This window comes from Saccopteryx leptura, chromosome 4 (genome assembly GCF_036850995.1).
Source record: "Saccopteryx leptura isolate mSacLep1 chromosome 4, mSacLep1_pri_phased_curated, whole genome shotgun sequence".
Classification (NCBI taxonomy): Eukaryota; Metazoa; Chordata; class Mammalia; order Chiroptera; family Emballonuridae; genus Saccopteryx; species Saccopteryx leptura.
The window spans coordinates 191,038,865-191,058,541 of record NC_089506.1 but is presented as its reverse complement, the minus strand read 5'-3'; the positions used below and the strand labels follow the sequence as shown (position 1 = coordinate 191,058,541).

General features: G+C 50.6%; 1 protein-coding gene across 2 annotated transcripts in view; it reads left to right on the top strand.

Annotated features, from left to right (window-relative positions):
- Nucleotides 1–354: 354 nt before the first annotated feature.
- SRRM3 (serine/arginine repetitive matrix 3) overlaps nt 355–19,677 on the top strand; it is a 57,348-nt gene continuing 38,025 nt past the window's right edge. For both annotated transcript variants that reach the window (XM_066382354.1, XM_066382355.1), the window contains exon 1: nt 355–508. The gene's annotated coding sequence lies outside the window, so the exon portion shown is untranslated. The remainder of the gene's footprint in view (nt 509–19,677) is intronic.

Here is a 19,677-nt window from a genome sequence, read left to right as displayed (position 1 = left end):
CAGCTGGGTCAGGGGCTCTCTTAGATACCTGCTGATCAGTGTCCTGGCCAGAACTCAGCATACCGATTTCCACTCCCAGTTCCAAATGAATAACTTGCCTTACTCCAGGCGTCTCCTGAGTCTGGCGTGCCCCCACCCTCAAGTAGTGGGACAGATGTCCTTGCGTTGAGAGTAACCCTAAAGCCCTATCCCCTCGTCTCCGCAGCCGGAGGTGGTGGTGCGGGGCCTCCACACCTAAAGAGGGCGCTGTGGGCACCAGGCCGCTCTGGTCCGCCCGCGGCCGGGAGGCCGCCTCCATGGTGGTGCGCTGTCCAGCATTTCAGCAATCGGCGGCGGCGGCGGCGGCGGCGGCGCCGGCTCCTGCGAGGAGACGGAAGGCGCGGGGCCGTGGGGGCCCGCAGAGCTGCCCTACCAAGCTGAGCCGAAGAGGCGGCCCGGAGGCGGTCAGACAAGCCGGGTCGAAGGGCCTGGCTCGAGCGCCCGGCGGAGTGCAGCGGACAACAGGGAGGTGAGAGCCCCAGGTGGGGCGGGGGCATTTCCCAGAGGGGCTGGGGCTGGGTTGAATCTTGGGCCTCCCTAGCTGGGCTGGGGGCTCAGAGTCTGCAGGCCAGCCTAGGGTGATTTGGGAGACTGCTAGAGTATTTGGTCAGGGATGCGAGGCACCTGGGGAACAGAAATGAGGAACGTTCTTCATTTCACAGAGAGGAATGGAGAAAGTGAGTACACTGCGGGGTCATGGACAGGACTCTTCTGGGCATAAATGACCATGGCCTGCCCCATGAGGATGCTGGAGAGCTCCCCAACTGCAGTCTAATTGCCCTCCGCCAACTGAGGAGAAGGAATTGCTCCCTAGGGAGGGGAGGAACTGATGCAGAGACCCTGTGGAGATGCTGGTCACTGCTCTAGGTGGAGGGAGCAGGCCCCCACCTGAATGCTGGGCTTCTGTCCAACAGGGAGTGGCAGCACAAGGGACAGTCTGGCCCCTTTCTCACCTGCCCATATGCCCCTGGGGAGGCAGCAGCTGGCAGTGAGGACTAGGTCTCACACAGGATAGCATTTACTGTCACACTGAGGAGAGGATGGAGGGCACGGAAATGAAAATAGTCACTAAGAGTTTAAGAGGTTTCTCTGTGGGCTCTCTGGATGCCCAAGGAGAGTTTCTGGAGCTGAGAGTGGGCCCAAACTTAGAACAAATTCATGGTGAAAGAGGAGAGATGAGAAAAGAGACGCAGCCTCTTCCTTGCATCCTCCTTCCCCCTCCCTCCCAGGGCTCCTGCCTGGACAGTGTTGAAGCTTCCTGCAGTTCCTGCTCCTGGCAGCAGGCTCATTGTGGGGATGGATTTGGGGGAGATCAAGAGAAGGGCAGCCAGGTCTGGCCTGGTACTCCAATGCCTGTGCTGTATCTTAGCCATAACTTCTCACTCCCCCAGGACCTCATTTGCTCACCCACTTCTTGCATTGGGGTGGGGGGTGGGGGCTGTGCTGGTCTTTTGTCCTGAGTCAAGAGACAAGGCAGACACTTTTGGACAGGGACTAGAGAGTTTCTCTGTCAAGGGAGCATCTTAAGGTCATGTCCTCAACATGCGCCATATTCTTCCCTAGCCAAAAATAAGACCACACTGGCTAGGAAGTTGCTCCCACACAACACCAGCTTCTTGGTTCCTTGATTTTTTTTACCTCATCCCACTTGCCTGTGAGGAGAAGAGAAAGGGATTCTTGAAGAATGAATACAAACTTGATTGGATTTTAAGAGGTGGGGTGGTTAGGTTTGGAATCATGGATTCTGATATCTGAGACATGGGTTCAAATCTAAGCTATGTGACTTCACAAAGCCACTTAACTTTTCTGAACCTGTTTCCCAATTTGCAAAACAAGTATAGTATTATTAGTATCTATTTTGCTGTTCAAAGAAATAATCCAGATAATGAATCAAAACCTATTTTTAAGCTGTAAAATACTAGGAAGTGTTAGTAAATTGAATGTAAGAATTTCTTAAGGAGGAGATGGATAAAGATGGAAAAGTTTTCAGCATTGTCTAAAGCATGCCTTTCTCTTCCCAGAGGAGGTGAGCATTGGTTAAAGGCCTAAAACCAGGCTCGATGATGGGCACAAGTTGACTCAATCAATTCTCACAAAAACTTCACAAGAAAACCATCATTGTCCTTATTTCACAGCTGAGACATGAGACTTAAATGACTTTCCCAAGGTCATGAAGCCACACAAGCTGTCTTCCTTAGAGCAGAAGTGGAGCTGATGACCTGTCCTAGTCCCTTGATATCAAGACCCAGTTAAATGTCAGTTTCTTGATTCGTGCTGCCAGCTTTCCAGGTGGCGAGCCTGAGGCAGATGGGTGAAGGTGTACAGTGCAGGGAGGAACTGACTCCTTCAAGGTCAATGAGATATCTGGAGGTGGAGTGTGCCTTGAACTGGCCAGCTGGATACCCCCACCTCAACCCACCTCCACCACTGTCATGCCTGCCAAAGGGGGAGTCTCAGCCTGACAGGCCCATCTGCTCACTGCTGCACCCACTTCTCACCTCCTCAGCCTGCCAGCCTCTTGCTGACCTCAGCAAGCCACTGACTGCCAGTTCCTTTCTGAAGCGGTTAGTCCTTACCTTGTGAGATGGGGTCTTTGTCATGACTGCCCCTTACTGGCTCCTGTCTTCCCTACTGAGTTGTCTCTTCCTCTGACCATTTCATACTGCCCCCAGGGGCACAATCATAGCCTGTCTCAGTAGCCAGCTGGGGGCTCTGCTGAGGAGATGGGGAGAGCCCACCCCCTTCTCTAACTCCTATTCACACTCACCCCCTGCCATGGACTTATATCACTTCACACACATTATCTCATTTCATGCTCACATAACCTGGTACCATTTCATCCTCACATAACCTGGTCTTTTTCACAAAGGAGCAAAACAAGACTTGGAAGTGACGTGACTTTTCCAAGGTCACGGAACAAAGTCTTGGAGCAACCCTAGCCCATTGCCTCGGGGGCCCATCGGTGGCTTTCATAACACCACTCGTCCTCTCAAGTTCCCAGGTTCTCCTGGGGGAGGGTCAACCAGGGCTTCGTGGACTAATGGGAGTTGGAGGGTGGCATGTGGTGGAAGTGACTGAGGGGCTCTGGAACAGGAGTCCAAAGACTTTCTCTCTGGATCCATCTCTGAACCCTGGCTTCTTGTATGACCTTGGACCGGTCCCTTCCTTCTCTGGGCTTCAGTGTTCTCAACCACAAAATGATAAGGCTTGATTAGCTGAACTCAAAGGCCCTGCCAGTACCAAGATTCTTAAATCTCTCTGCTCTATAAATCTGTGTATTGGAAAGCCTGTGGTTCCATTGGCAGAGGTCACCTCCAGTGTTTACAGATTTGATTTATTTGCACTTATCCCTTCCACCTACAAACTTGAGGTTTTAATTCAGGGGAAAAATAAGACTTGGAGAGTCCCAATAGCTCATCTGGAGATCCTTTGGCTGAAGCCTTGCTGGCCCAGGATTTGAAGTGACCTGCTGAGACACTGAAGATGCCCTGCGCATAACTCCCAGAGTTGTCTGCCAGGCCCCTTGTCCAGGGAAGCAGCAGGAGTGCGGTGGTTGAAGCTTATTCATGCAGTCTCAGGGACAGGGAGAGACTTTGCCTCTGATGCTCTAAAGAGAGGATTCAGGGCCCAGCAGAGGGGGTGGGTCGGTATGGCAACTAGTCCAGGCCCAGTGGGGAGGGGCAGGCAGACACGAAATGGAGAAATTCCTTCTTAATTCCAACACCTTGGCCCAGTGAAGGGGTGGGGAACTCAGAGTGGGGGAAGGGTTTAATAAAGAAGAAAAGGGCCCTGGCCGGTTGGCTCAGTGGTAGAGCGTTGGCCTGGCGTGCAGGAGTCCTGGGTTCGATTCCCAGCCAGGGCACACAGGAGAAGTTCCCATCTGCTTCTCCACCCCTCCCCCTCTCCTTCCTCTCTGTCTCTCTCTTCCCCTCCTGCAGCCAAGGCTCCACTGGAGCAAAGATGGCCCGGGCGCTGAGGATGGCTCTGTGGCCTCTGCCCCAGGCGCTAGAATGGCTATGATTGCGGCAGAGCGACGCCCCAAGATGGGCAGAGCATCGCCCCCTGGTGGGCATGCTGGGTGGATACTGGTCGGGTGCATGTGGGAGTCTGTCTGACTGCCTCCGTTTCCAGCTTCAGAAAAATACACACCAAAAAAAGAAGAAGAAGAAAAGGATAAGAGAGAGGGCACTCAGAGACAGTGGGTTCAGAGAGGAAGGGATAGGAGGTGCTCAATGAGGGAATGGAGAGATCAGTAAGAACGGAGGCCCAGAGGAGCAGAAGGGCCTATGACAGCAAGGGGCTCAGCCTTACCCAGCCAGAGATCTTCACTGTGGCTTAGTGCCTGTTGACACCTCTGGGTTTCTGTCCCTTCATTTTCTCTGGGTCATGAATACATAAGGGCAACAGCTCCACCCCAGAGACCAAGCTCTGTTGTTTCGTGTCATCCAGAATGGGGCTCTTAGGGTGTCTAGCAGTTGTGCCAGTTCCAGGTTGCCCAGGCTGACTTATGGCCTGGGAGAAATGCCTCAGTAGCCATGTGGACTTTGGCTCCAGAGCAGCCCCCAACCCCCAGGGACTCCCACCCTGTTGCCAAAAGCCAGCCTGTCCATCCATCTGCAGTACTGCTTCCTGGGCAGTCAGCCTGGCCTCAGCCTCCTGCCGCCCCCGCCCTGGCCTGCTGCCTACTGCAGGGGCTGCTGTGCCAGCTGGAGCTGGCGGGGAGTGCCACAGCTCCTTCAGCATCCTGCCGGGGCCTGTGAGGGCCAGGAGGCAGCCTGGGCCCAGTGACCTGAACCTCGGGATTCTGGGGAGCTCTTGACCTTCCGATTTCTAGCTTTGAGTATGGTCTGTGGCTCTGAGACTGCTCCCCATACTGAGCCCCATCCCCACCACAATTCCCCAGAACTGCCCAGGATGGAAACAGGGGAAACTAAGTTTCATTGAAGTCTTTTGATTTGAAAAACAACTCATCTTTATTTTACAAGACTTGGGAAATAGAGAAACCAAAGAGAACATAGGAATCATCAGTAGTCCCACCACTCAAAGATAGCCACAGTGAAAAAAGCAGGGCAGTGAGGGTAGAATGTCCTTCCAGGACTTTGTGCACGTTTTTCGCAGATACAGAGTTAAATAACTGGAGCACACTGTTGGGGGAAACTGGCATCCTCTTTTTTCACTCTGTCTTGAGAATTTTCTGATGTCTTTCAAGATTCCTCAAAAAGCTTGCTTTTAATGGCCGTATGAACGCTATGCATAGGTGTAGTTGCTTCCTAAGGAGCCAGTGAAAGCTGTAAAGAGAACCTTGCCCCTCTCTTCCCCTCCCGGGTGGGACACACCTTCAGGGTCTGCTGGCTATGGTCTTCTCTTGAGGAGGATGGCTATAGGGCCTGCGACAGTGTCAGCCAGGGGCAGAAGTGGGCCTGCTTTCTCAGTCCACCTGCTGCAGCATCAAGGTTGGTAGGGCCAATCTTCTGGGGGAAGGGGAACATAAGTTGTGCATCCCCTGGTATGGGTGAGAGCCTGGATCCAACAAGACCTCAGAAGAAAGAGCTCAGAACTGGGAATCGGGCCACTGCCAATCTTCTGGGCTTGGATCTCATCTGGGCCCTAACCTCCATAATTAGGTCTTTTTCTTCTCCTATAAAATGGGCATAATAATACCTTCTTCCATGTGTGCCATGAGAAGTGACTCAGGTAATGGGTATCAAAGGTCCAGAGGAAGAATACCCAGCGCACTCCCCAGAGACGATGGCCATGTGAGTGTGTGACGACACAGACAGCATTTATCAGAATCCCCTATTTCCAGGCACAGTAGTAGCACAGAGGGCACCTTGACCTTGAGGAGCTCCCAGACTAGTGGGAAAGGGAGGCATGAGGGAACTGACAGTGACGACCTGTTGAGATTCTGCTGGGACTACAATGTCCACAGTTATGTGGCAGCTAGAGAAAGCTTCTGAGAGAGGGGACATTGAAATTGGGCCTTGCAGAGTGACAGCGAAGGTAGCACACAGAGAAGGCAGAGGCATGGCACTCCAGAGACAATGTGGGCAATGGCACCAAAGTCCTGGGGAACTAAGGAGACATTGGGTGAGCTAATGTAGCCATAGCACAGAGCTCATTCCTGGGAACCAAGGCAGCCAAAGGGAGAGGTAGGTGGGGTCAGGTCTGGAAGGACCTTAAATATCACTGTAAGAGATGGGACTTTATTTGGAAATCAATGGGAGTCATGGAAGGCTTTGGAGCAGTATTATGAAACACTCAAATATGCACTTTAGGAAGCCCACTGTGGCTGCATTTGGTGGGGGGAGGGAGGGAGGATGGAGAGAGAGAGAGATCAAGGGCAGAGAGGCCCGGGAGGAGGTGATGGCACAGTGGGAGAGGGGGACAGGTACCGAGACACTCCTCTGGGAGATTTGACAGGGGTGTGTACGTGCACATACTCCAGGCTCGGTTCACTCTGGGAGAAGGAAAGACCCATGGGGTAAGGGGAGGATGAGAAGTGGGGCAGTCTGTCTTCCATGCCCGTCCCAGCTGCTGGCACAGCCCTCAGCGTCAGACGGAGAACCCCAGACTGGGGTGAGTAAGTTTCCGGACTGACAGAGGAGCTCAGCCACTTCTCCAAAAAGGATGCCAGAGGGGGCTTTGGGGTGGTAGGGGAGCTGGAACACTCAGCAGGCTCTGCCTCTGGGCAGTCCTGTTTCCTCTCTGTGCTTGGCATGGTCTGACACACGCTTCATGACCCTTGTGACTCACCCATCACTGTGTCCAGATCACCTCTCTACTCTGCCTCCCAATTTCTCTTCTTTTGTCCCTTGCTTCTCATACATCAGAAAGCACAGTCATTCATTCATTTATTCATTCATCAAACATTTTCTCAACAGGTACCCTGAACTGAAAAGCTCAGTTATTACTGTCATCTCCAAATCCTGGAGAAAGGCAATACTACCCTCGGTCTCATGGGGAGCCAGGCCCATAAACTGGTGACTGTTTGGGGATGTAATATGAGTTATGTGGGAACACCTCCTGGGCTTCCAGGGCAGTTATAGTGGTGGGAGGGTTGCCTGCCTGGGTGACTTTGGAGCTGTTATGTACAGATGGACCTAATAGGATGAATACAGGTTTGCCAGGGAGAGAAAAAGGAGAAGAGTATTTTGGGCAGAGGGAACAGCATAAGCAGAACTATGGAGGAGAAAAGGGCACCAGGCACTTGGGAAATAGTGTTGCTGGAGAATCAGGGCCTGGCCTAAGGGGCAAGGGGCCAGGCTGGAGAGAGAGACCTCATGAGGGGCCTTAGTGTTAGGCAGGGGAGTCTAACCTTTCTCCCGTGGGCAGCAGAGAAACCAAGGGATGTTTCCAGCAGGTAAGCACACAGCCAGAGCTGCTTCAGGAAGGTCACCCCTGAAGGGCGAACATGATTTGGACAGATGGAGAGAACAGGGGGGCCTGTGGTGTGCTTTCAGGACACGGGTCACATGGCCTAGGGCCTCTCCTACTGCGGCTCTGCTCCTCCCAACCTGGGACAAGCAGAATCACCGCAGTCATGGTTTCTAGACGCAGAATACCTGCCTCAGCATTTCCAGAACATTCCATGAAAAGCAGATTCCTGGGACCTGCCCATTCAGAACCTGAGTGTAGGGCTTGGGCGGGGGGGGGGGGGGTTCTGCATTTTTTTAAAGCACCCAAATGACTGTACATGCTAGAGTTGAAACATGGCGCCTCATTGCTTTGCACCCACTGTTCCCTTTAGCTGGATTCCCTTTTTCCTCTTCCTCTACCTCCTTGAACTTTAGACTCTGCTCACATGTCTTCTGTACAATGCTTGCTCCAGGTCCATTCCCCTGTGTGCCTCCAAGTGCCCAGTGCTGCTTCTTTCTTGGCCCCTTTTATACTCTGTCCTGGCTGGTTGTTTACCCTCTGCCTTCCTCAGTAATCATCATAGGCACTCATCTAGCATTTCCCACGTGCCAGTCCCTGCTCTAGGGGCTTCATGTATACTAACTCATTTAGTCTTCACAACATCCTATCAGAAGCCAGATCACAGTGGAGGATACCGAGGCATCCCAGCACCACCCAGCTAAGACATGGTAGGACCACAGAGGCTGCACTATTCTGTGATGCCCAGATTAGGAGTTATTTGAGGCAAGAGACCCTGTGCAGGTCCCCAGTGCAAACATAGGGCATGGTATATTGGAGATGCTTAGTTTCCCCATCTGTAGGATGAGCTTAAGGATGACAGTTTCCCTCCAGAGCTGCTCTGTAGTTTGGGGAAGTCCCAGGTCTTAATGGGGTTGTAAACTGTGAGGTGTGTGGTCTGGCTGGGGGCGGTGGCAATAAAGGCCAGGACTCCTCTCTGGGGTTTTAGGGTGAAAGTTTCCCAGAATGAAGGCCTCTCTCCCTCCTTTGCTGTGCTAGAGTTCAGCCTCTCCCAAAGAATCCAGACCCTCTCAGCACTGGCCAGCGGCTGGGAGAGATCTTGTGGCTGGAGTAGGGTTGGACAACCTGATAATGATTCTATGGGCTGATGGCTGAGCAAGGTGGAGACTGGGAGAAGCCACAGCTGCAGGAGCAGCTCTCACTCCCAATCTGACCTTAAGGGGCTTGTCCCTTCCTAGAGCAAGGAGGGACCCCCTCCCCACCAATAATGCCTCCCATCCACAATCCCTCAGGAACCATAGGTTATTGTCAATGATGTTTTTAATTAACTGCTTAATTAACCATTTAGGCTAATCAGATTAATTGACATTAATTGGCTACCATTTGTCAAGGACCCTAGAAAGCTGTGGCTCTCAGAGTTGAAGTGTGTGACGGGGGCTGGGCAGGGGAGTCAGGCAGGAGCACCACTGTGCTGCGGAGCTGGGGGAGCAGACGGCAGGCAGTGGCAAGCCCTAGGACACCAGGACTGCTGCGCAGGGACCGTGCACCTCTCAGCGGTTCTCAGGGCTGGGCCCCCGACTGCTGAGTTCTGGCTCTTCCCACTGTGGAGATGCATCATCTCTTCCTCTTCCTTAGTTGCACTAAAGGTTTGATGAGAGACTATAGGGAAGAGTGAGATACTTTTGATCCCCAAGGGCTGCAAAGACCTCAGAGGGGGAGAGGCATTAACATCCTAAATAAGGTATGATATAAGTAGGTCACCACATAACAACTGCTGGGATGAAGTGTACATATACAGTTTTAAAAAGGGGATGAGCAGTATCGGGTAGATAAAAAAATATGCAAAATATTAAACTGTGATAAGATGATCAGACTTGCATTATTTAGTCAATTACAGACCCCAAAACCCATAGTACATTTTAATACCTGTTTTAAAGCACAATTTACAGTTTTAAATTATAACACTTGAAACAAAAAAGAAAAAAAAAAACTACTATAAAATGCATCCTACGTTTTCAGAAAAGAAAAAAAGCCAACCCACTCAAAATTGGGAGCGTGAATTTGTCTTCAGAGCCATTCTCTCAAGATTAAATGGCTCTCACACCCAGTCCAATGCTGAGCTGGAAGTTGGTAGCCTGCAGTCTCCTCTTGACTTTGTCATTGATCCCCTGAGGGTCCACTCCCCTCTCTGGTGAATCCCTGGCCTGTATTCCTGAGAGTGCTTACATGGAGCAGAGGTGTGGATTTTGGATATTCTGGAGATGAATACAAATGTAGGGGAGAAAGGGGTGCATTTTAGTGAGAGGGTCAAGTCCCCAGAATTGGGGGGCACTTTCTAGGCAAGCGGGAGGCTCCCTGTTTGGTGATGGATCTCTAGCTTGTTACAAGAAAATCTGGAGAATGAATACCCCCCCCCCCCACTGCCCTAGCCTGCAGCCCCTGGGGGAGGAAGGACCAGGAGAGACTGGAAGCTGTTGCCTAGCAACAAGAGGCGCATCTGGATCGATGAGAATGGCAGATGAAGCTCCAGCCCCCAGCCCGGCTCTCTTTGATCTCACCCAGCCCAGCAGAAACCTGAGGGGGGGATGCCCAGGGCAGCCTGCCTGATTAGAGCTGAGTCAATAGAGGGAATTTTCCATAATGAGATTCTGTGGGCAGTGAAGGCAGCTGCCCTTGGCTTCTCCTGTCACCCACCCCAGTCCATAGAAGGGGCTTATCTGTTTGTCCAGCACACCCTTCTTGCTGATAGCTCCTGGGGAGGCACATCACCACCCATCTTTGATTATTCTCATCTTGAACTACTAGGGACTTAGAGCCCAGCCTTACCCTGGCCCCAGGCTCCTGACATGTCATCCGGATAAGGAAACTGAGGCCCCAAAAGGAAAAGAGATCTGGTTATAGAGTTTCTAACTCATCTTAGCTTTCCCCAGCTTCCAGGTGTGAGCCTGGGAGGACTGGATCCTGGTGGGGAGGAGGAGGAGATGAACGGAGTGATGGGAGCTAATGAGAGCCCACGGGCTCCTCTGATTTCACTCCAGGCTCAGCCCCAGAGGAGGTCAGCATAGGAGGGTCCTCAGAAAGCATGGAGTCCTGACGCATGGGTGGCTCTCCCTAGAACACCTCACTGATGCCATCTGGCTTGGACCCTCCCCAGGACACACAGATCGCCACCTCCGTGGGAGCCTACGCCATCAGTGACAGTTCAGCCATACACAGATTCTTTCTCAAGTTCCCATCCCAAATCTCCATCCTAGCTCAGGCAGCCACACGGAAGCTATCTGTTCCCTGGCTGGAAGACTACAGCTCCCTGAAGGGTAGCGAGGACCCTGAATAGGAGCAGAGTGGGCTGGGAATTCCTTTGTCCCACTAGAGTGCAGGGGACACTCAAATACTATTTGCCTTTATGGTATCGGTACTGGTTTACACGGGTCTGTCTACTGGATGGAACTGGTCTGCCTTACTTTCAGTGACCGGTATTGCATGTTCTGCTCTATTCCACTGGTCTATATTACTGGTTTACATTGGTTTGTGGGTTCCCCACCATCCTCTGTTTTGATGTATTGATTCCGGCTCTCTATAGCCTGTCTGCAGCTACAGTGGTCTGCACTGGTCTCACCTGGATGTATTGCCTATACTGTGGGTCCTTCTGTGGGGAACAGACAGCTGAGGCTTCCTTGTCCCTGAGACCTGCCACTTAGATCCTCTGTTCTGGGAATCCAAGTCAGATCCAAAAGGAACAGGAACAGGGGCCTCAGGCTGATGGACAGGAGCCTGGGTGCCAGGCAAGTCCACTCTATCCCTTCAAAGACAGAGCTGGACCCCAGGGCTTACAAACTGTGTAAAAACGTGGCCTATGCTAATGTCAAGTCACAAAGCCTAGGCATAGTAAGAGCAGCAACTAAGGGCTTTTCCCACTGGGTCCTCGGAGCTGGCAGTAACAAAAACAAGTAGTAAGCTTGCCATCAGTGCAAACACAGGCTGGGTTTTAACAAATGTTCACAGATAGCTGCTTTGTGCCAAGTTCAGTGTGGAGCACCAGAAACACGAAGACAGGGCAACCCAATCACTACCCTTGGAGATCCCTCACTAGATCAGGGAGCAAACAGAACCTCACAATAGAATGAGGTGAATGCTGAGAGTGGTAGCCAGAGGGTGAGGCTCCGGGAGCACAGCAGAGGTGTGTCCCCCAGGAGGTCATGGAAGGCTTCACCAGGGAGGTGATGCCTGAGCAGAGTCTTGCAGGATGAATGGAAGGGTAAGACCATTGCAGGGAGAGGGAACAGCCTGGACCAGTGTGTTCTTTGGTGGAGCAGAGTGCCCTGTGTCTGAGACACAGTGGGGGCTGAACAGGATGCCCAGGACCCAGGTGCCAGCTAAGCTCCCTGGGCTTTCTCCTGTGGTCAGTGGGCTTGCCCTCTTTCCATTGCCTGCCCTGGACACTCCATTTTGGCTCTGGGAACTTGGCCAGCCTCGGTACCTCCATTCTATAGCACAGACTGAGACTGCAGGGAAGGAGACAGCTCTAAGTCTTGCCAGGGACAGCTGGGCCCAGGGCAGGTTGGATTGGGAAGGACAGGAGAGGGACCAAGATCGCTGTGGTGCAGGTCCAGGCTATGGTGCCAGCACCCCTGCAGGCCCGGCTGCATGCCCCTCCTGGAACAAGACCTCTACCAACCCAGCCAGGCCCAGCCTGGGGACTCTGGCCAAGGACTTCCTCTGGCTCCATCAGGGGCGGCAGGAAGCTCTGGCTGCTGAATAATTGAAAGGAAGGCATTCAGCATTTCTCCCTCTCTCCCCCTCCCCCACAGCATCTTCTGGAGGGTTGGGTAACAAGCAGCGCCTCCGCCTCACCGCCTCACCGCCTCATGGTCCCCAGAGAGTCCCCGGGAGGCAGAGAGGAGGCTCACTTGGCTAACCCTATCACTGCCGGCCTGCCCCAGCACCTTCCTCCCGGGCCTCAGGGGCCTCACCCTGCAGCATTTTCTTACCAGTGAATACTGATTTCCACTGGTCCATGTGGGTTGGTATCTGTGGAAAGTGACCTTGTTGGCCTGCTAGTCTTCACAGGTTGGTATGGATTTGGAATGGTAAATTATCTACATGATCTGTTTTGATATATACTGACCTATATATCTCACTGGTTAGCACATGCCTGTACTGGTTGAGACTGCTTGGCATTGTCTATGGTAATACTAGCAATTAACACTTTTACACATAAAACTAAGTTCTCTTAACTAAAGAGTTAATTCCTTCACCCTTGGGGGATTACTTATATTAACACCATTTTACAAATGAGGAAACTGAGCACAGAGGTTAAGTCACATTAGGGTACATAGTAAGTGATGTGAACCTAGTCTGGCTTTTCTGCCACTTGCTGATCTGCGCATGTTGTCTTTTTTTTTTTTTTTAATTGATTTGGGACAGAAAGAGGAAAGGAGAGAAACATTGATTTGTTGTTCCACTTATTTGTGCATTCATTGATTGATTCTTGTGATTGGGGATTGAACCTGCAGCCTTGGCATATCGGGACCACACTCTAACCAACTGAGCTACCTGGCTAGGGTCACACGTCCATCTTGATTTTTTTTTTAAATTTTATTGAGTCTCTTTATTAATACATTTCAAGTTTTATATCTGTCTTGATTATGTGGACTGGGTTAATGTGAGTTGGGGTCACATCTCTCTCTAAATGGTTAAGGGCCAGCAAAAGTGAAAGCACAGGGTAGCAGTGAAAGAGCTTTCCAAAATGCAAATCTAGCCTGGCCTGTGGTGGCGCAGTGGATAAAGCATCGACCTGGATGCTTTATAAAGTGGACCTTTATCCAAGTGGATAAAGGTCGCTGTTTCGAAACCTTGAGCTTGCCTGGTCAAGGCACATGTGGGAGTTGATGCTTCCTGCTCCTACCCCCTTCTCTCTCCTCTCTAAAATGAATAAATAAATAAATAAATAAATAAATAAATAAATAAATAAATTTTAAAAAAGCAAATCTGACCATGACCTCCCAAGAAGCTCAACAGCCCTCACTGGCTCCCTACTGCCTGCAGGGTGTAGCCCTAGCCCCTCTGCCCACTCTCCTAACTGTGTTCAGCTGTGTGCAAGCCCATTCTCTTTCCTCTTTAAGCTTTCTTCCTGTGCAACTCTCACTCTACCCAAGACTTTCTTCCTTCCCTTCTTTATCCCTCTAGCTCCTACTATGCTTCAAGATCACTCCTCCAGGAAGACCTCCCAACTAGGCTCCTCCCCACACACATCACAGCTCAGTTAATTTTCTACATGTCCCCCATCCCAGCACATACCTTGCTACATTACAGGAATCACTGCTTCGCCCTCATGTCTCTCTCTCTTGTCCTCTCCTGGGCCCCAGAGTGGCCACTCACTGAATAGCTGTGACATAAGGGCTTGACCTATCCCTAAAGCTGAGGGACCTTTCCTGGGCAGGGAGTATGGTGACGACTTCCAGTTGTAGCCACTTGGCTGGATTTGCTCAGGGACTGGAGGTCTGGAGAGGGGTCCCCACAGAAAAGGGTTGACAAAAGAGCCCCTTTTCCCAGTGTTCCAGGGGACACATCGGTGTAATAGGTACAGCCTGGCTTCAGTGCCAGGCACTGAGGTGGTGTGAGACACAACGAGCTTCCTTGGACAAAATGGAGATGGGTTTTCTTTCCCAGCCTGACAAAATATCTTGACAAACCATTGTTGTAGCATACTCATTTTTACAAAGACCTGGACTTAGTTTCACAACCTAAGTACGTGGTTTCATGTGCATTTGTCAGTTCTATCATGTTTCTGACAGCTACAAAGAAGTTTTTCCTCCAGGAAATTCAGAAGGCACATCCCTCTCCACTCACTCTCCCACACTAGGCTTTTTCTCTAGAAGGGCTCACACCGTGTTCGCAGCTCCCACCTCACAGGAAGGCACCTCCCATCAGGGATCGCACTCCATCCCGGTCCTCTCACTCCCAAGGCCCTGCACCCAGCCTGCCCTTGCCCTCAGCCTGTGCTGTCCCCCACCTAGACCTTCCCTGCCTTATGAGGAGCAATTCACCTTCCAAAGGGCCAGTTCAAACACCACTGTCTTTGTGAAGACTTCCCTGACCATCCCAGGCCAAGTATATGTCCTCTGATCTCTTATTTGCTTCCCGAAGCACCAGGCCAGGGTGCAGGGAGAGGGTGTAGTTAGGATCTGTCTTCATAACAAGCTTGTCACTGAAAGAATGTATGATCCCACCACACTGTAAGGTAAGGAATATTGTCTTCATTTTACAGATTAGAAAACTGAGCTCAGAAGGTTTAATGACTTTCCCTGATCACCTAGGAAGAAATGCGTGAACTAAAACTCAAGCTTAAGTCCTCTGACTCCAAATCCAGTGCTCTTTGTCCACCCACTTCCTGCTTTCCTGGGCCTGTGAGACAGCAGGAAGGCCGTAGTAGCAAGAATGTGGTTAAATTGTGTGTGACTGTGGGTCAAGCGCTTACCTGAGGCTGTGGGAACCTGTACTGCTGAAAGTGTGGAGGCCTTGAGTCCTGACATTATTACTAGGGAGGTGGTTCTCTGGCAGGTGGGGGCCCCCAGGGAAGTGAGTGCTGCCCCCTGGTGAGAGAGGCTTCTGAACCCCAGGAGCAAAGGGGACCCCTGGGTTGGTACCATGGCTGCTGGAGGCTGAGGCTCTGGGAGTGAGATGAGAAGGGGAGGAGTTGGCTGAGGCCAGTAGTAGGAAAGTGGCCCATGTCACCTCAGCCAGCTCCTCGGAATGACACCCACCCCCTGCCCTGAGCTCCTGGTTCTGCTCTTTCCTCCCTCCATGACCATCAACCTTGTTCACTCTCCAGTCTCAGTCTCTATGTACTGACAATCCCAAAACAGGCCTGATCTCAGCCTCCTGAGTGCCAGACCCGGGATCTGAGGCTCCTAGACATTGTCCCCTGGATGTCTAGGGACGCCTCATACCACCATGTCCAAAACTGGACAGTCACCACTGACAAATAGTCACAACAACCACTGGTGCCATTTATGAGACATTCATTGCGTGCTAGGCACTGTGGTAGCGTTTCACATGTATTCATCCTTTACAACAAACCTGTGAGGAGGGTGTTCTTATTAGTTTGATTTTATAGAGAAGGAAACTGAGGCACAGAGTTTAAGTCACATGACAAGATCACTAAGATTATGAATTTCCAAAGACCGTAGCCCTGTCTTCTCTCAAACCAGGGTTCCCTAGGGCAGGGCCCAGTCCTCCCCTCAGACAGTTATGTGGTCCACTGCTAACCTCTCCCCAGATCTGGCCAGGTTACTACGAATCTGAGCATCCCACCCTTCCGAGCCCCAGGATGAGTGATGATCTCATTAGCTGAGAGGCCTCCGTGCCTTTCAGCAGACTGGACCCTGCAATACAGATGGACTGTTTCACCTTCAATTAATCTCCACCAGCAAGGCTGGACTTGCAGGTACCAGCAGCCAGACTGTTCCATCCTGTCTTTGGTCAGCTCTGCTCAATGGACTCAGACTTGGGTCTGGAAGCAAGAGGCAAGCACAGGGACTCAACCATGAAGCTTGGAAAACAGGGGTCTGGCTCTTTAATTGCTTAGATCTGTATGACTTAATCTGCACATAGGTTTGGCTAGTCCAGCATCTGGGCTTGCCCTTGGGACCTGACCCAGAGCTGAGCTCTGGCGTGTCCGTTGCGTCTCTGGCCACTGGCTACATCAGTAGGAAGGGAGTGGACTGAAGGCTTGGCAGTATACATATGTAATTAGTACCACCTAGATTTCCAGAATAGGAAAGGGCCTGTCCCCACTCCAGGGTCCAGAAAGGGGAGAGACTTGCTCAGGGTCTCAAGGCTTGTAGAGAAAGATTTCCCATTTGGTGCTCTGCCTCCAAAGAGACTCAGTGTCAATGTCCCTAGGAACCTTGGCAAATTAGGGTTAGGGTTACATTTCATATTTGCCTGCTTCAACCCCCCCCCCCCAGCTCCTCACCTTCACCACACTCTCCATCTGCCCTTCATGTTCCCCAACATAGTAAATGGCTGCATCGTATGCATCATATACCTAGTCTTTTTTTTTTTTTTTGGACAGAGAGAGGGACAGACAGACAGGAAGGGAGATAGATGAGAAGCATCAATTCTTCATTGCAGCTCCTTAGTTGCTCACTGATTGCTTTCTCATATGTGCCTTGACCAAGGGGCTACAGCAGAGCGAGTGACCCCTTGCTCAAACCAGCGACTTTGGGCTTCAAGCCAGAGACCTTTGGAGACAAACCATCAACCATGGGGTCATGTCTGTGATACCATGCTCAAGCTGATGAGCCCAGTGACTTAGGGGTTTCAAACCTGGGTCCTCCATGTCCCAATCCAACACTCTATTCACTGTGCCACCGCCTGGTCAGGCAAATCTGTCTACTTCTTTTTTTTTTTTTTTTTTTTTTTATTAAAGTATTTTTTTAAGTCTTTATTTTTTATTTATTTATTTATTACAGAGACAGAAAGTGAGTCAGAGCGAGGGATAGACAGGGACAGACAGACAGGAACGGAGAGAGATGAGAAGCATCAATCATTAGTTTTTCATTGCGCTTGCAACACCTTAGTTGTTCATTGATTGCTTTCTCATATGAGCTTGACTGTGGGCCCTCAGCAGACTGAGTAACCCCTTGTTGGACCCAGCGACCTTGGGTTCAAGCTGGTAGACTTTTGCTCAAACCAGATGAGTCGACGCTCAAGCTGGCGACCTCGGGGTCTCAAACCTGGGTCTTCTGCATCCCAGTCCGATGCTCTATCCACTGCGCCACTGCCTGGTCAGGCTGTCTACTTCTTGAATGCTTTTCAGGCCTCACCTGCTCCGGTGTCCCTGCCTCCAGCCCCTCCCACACCCTGGGAAGCCTGCCCTGACCAACCAACCAAAGCTGCAGACACTCCTCAAATTCTGTTTTATCACCCTATACCTGATAACTATTAGTTTCCCAACCCAGGCTGTAAGCTCCCAGAGGGCCAGGGTGGGGTCTTCTTCATCTCCAAATCCTCAGCCTTTCATAAGGTGGAGCCCAGAGTAGATATTGGGTCAGTGTTTGAGTGACTGTAATATCTAGCTTCTGTTTGAACAGTCCCTGTAATGGGGAACTCAGTCATCCTGGGATGAAGTGAACTGCTTAGTTGTTGTTTGTTTGTTTTTAAGATTTGATTGTTAGGCCTGACCTGTGGTGGCACAGTGGATAAAGCGTCAATCTGGAATGCTGAGGTCGCTGGTTCAAAACCCTGGGCTTGCCTCATTAAGGCACATATGAGAGTTGATGCTTCCTGCTCTTCCTTTCTCTCTCTCTTTCTCTCTCTCTCTCTCTCTCAAATGAATAAAGTCTTTAAAATTTTAAGAAAAAAAAAAAGATTTGACTGTTAGGCCCTGGCTGGTTGGCTCAGCAATAGAGCTTCAGCCCAGCATGTGAAAGTCCCGGGTTTGATTTCCGGTCAGGGCACACAGGAGAAGCGCCCATCTGCTTCTCCACCCTTCTCCCTTTCCTTCCTCTCTCTCTCTTCCCCTCCCGCAGCCAAGGCTCCATTGGAGCAAAGTTGGCCCCAGCACTGAGGATGGCTCTATGGCCTCCGCCTCAGGCACTAGAATGGCTCGGGCAGCAACAGAGCAACGCCCCAGATGGGCAGAGCATTGCCCCCTGGTGGGCATGCAGGGTGGATCCCGGTCCAGCGCATGCGGAAGTCTGTCTGGCTGCCTCCCCTCAGAATTCTAACTTTGGAAAAATACCAAAAAAAAAAAAAAAAAAAAAGATTTGATTGTTAGAGAAAAAAAAAACCTCTGTCTTAAACTTAGCTGAAGTTGAAGTCATCTAGGTGGCACTCTAGATGACTTTCCTGCAGGAATTCTGGCTTTGTCTTGTGGAACAAAGGCTGGCAGTGGGTGAATCTGAATGGACAAAGTGACAGTGGGGCAGATTTGCTAGGGCCTTTCTCCTCTCTTTGCCATCAAAGGACAGCACTTGGGAGCTTGTTAGACATGGAAATTCTCAGACATGAGATCTGAGAATTTAGACCCCAGATCTACTGAGTCAGAAACTCTCAGGGTGGGGCTCAGCCGTCTGTGTTTTAACAAACCCTCCAGGTGACTCTGAGACCTGATAAAATCTGAGAGTTGTTGCTCTGACAGGGCTCTCTATTGCTGGGCCATACTCTATACCAGAAGCACCTGGGGAACATCAACAATTTCACCTCCAGAAATTGTGATTCAGCAGGTCTGGGGTGAGTCCCAGGTAGTATTAACATATAAAATAACAGGATACACAGTTAAATTTGAATTTCAGATAAACAGTGAATAATTTTTTAGTATAAATATGTCCCATGTAGCCTGTCCAGGCAGTGGCACAATGGATAGAGTATGGGCCTAGGATGCTGAGGACCCATGTTCAAGACCCCAAGGTCACTGGCTTGAGTGAGGGCTCATCTGACTTGAGTGTGGGCTCACCAGCTTGAGCATGGGGTCGCCAGCTTGAGTGTGGGATGATAGACATGACCCCATGGTTACTGGCTTGAGCCCAAAGATTGCTAGCTTGAAGCCCAAGGTCACTGGCTTGAGCCCAAGGTCACTGGCTTGAGCAAGGGGTCACTGGCTTAGCTGGAAGCCCCCCAGTCAAGGCATATATGAGAAAGCAATCAATGAACTAAGGTGCTGCAACTGAGTTGATACTTCTCATTTCTCTCCCTTTTTGTCTGTCTATCCCTTGTCTGTCCCTCTCTCTCTATCTCTCGCTAAAAAAAAAAAAAAAAAGAATGCCCTATATATGAAATTCAAATTTAATTTAACTTCACATTTTATATTTTTATTTGTCAAATTTGGCAACCTACCTACTTCTCCAGACTCCTGCATGCGGCCCGACTGGGATCCACCATCTGGGGCCTATCCAGGCATGGCCTATATCTGCTACAGTCCTTCAAATATTTAAAAATAGGGATTCTGATAGCTTGTATGTTCTTAACATCTCCTCATTCTACATACCATATTTTTGTTGATGTAGCATAAGATAACATGCACTTTTGGCAACCACATCATGATTGAGTCTGTGACCATTGAAAATCCCCAAATCTTAAGTATGTTGCTACTAAACTATGTTGAACCCATTCCAATTTTAGAAATTTAGTTTCAGAGTGTGGCATTTTTCATTATCCTCTTTCACTTTCTTAGATTCCTTCCATCTTCCCAGTCTATTGATTCTTTTTAGATTCTGGCTCTGAATTTATGAGCCTTCCCAGGTGGTGTCCTTGGTTAAT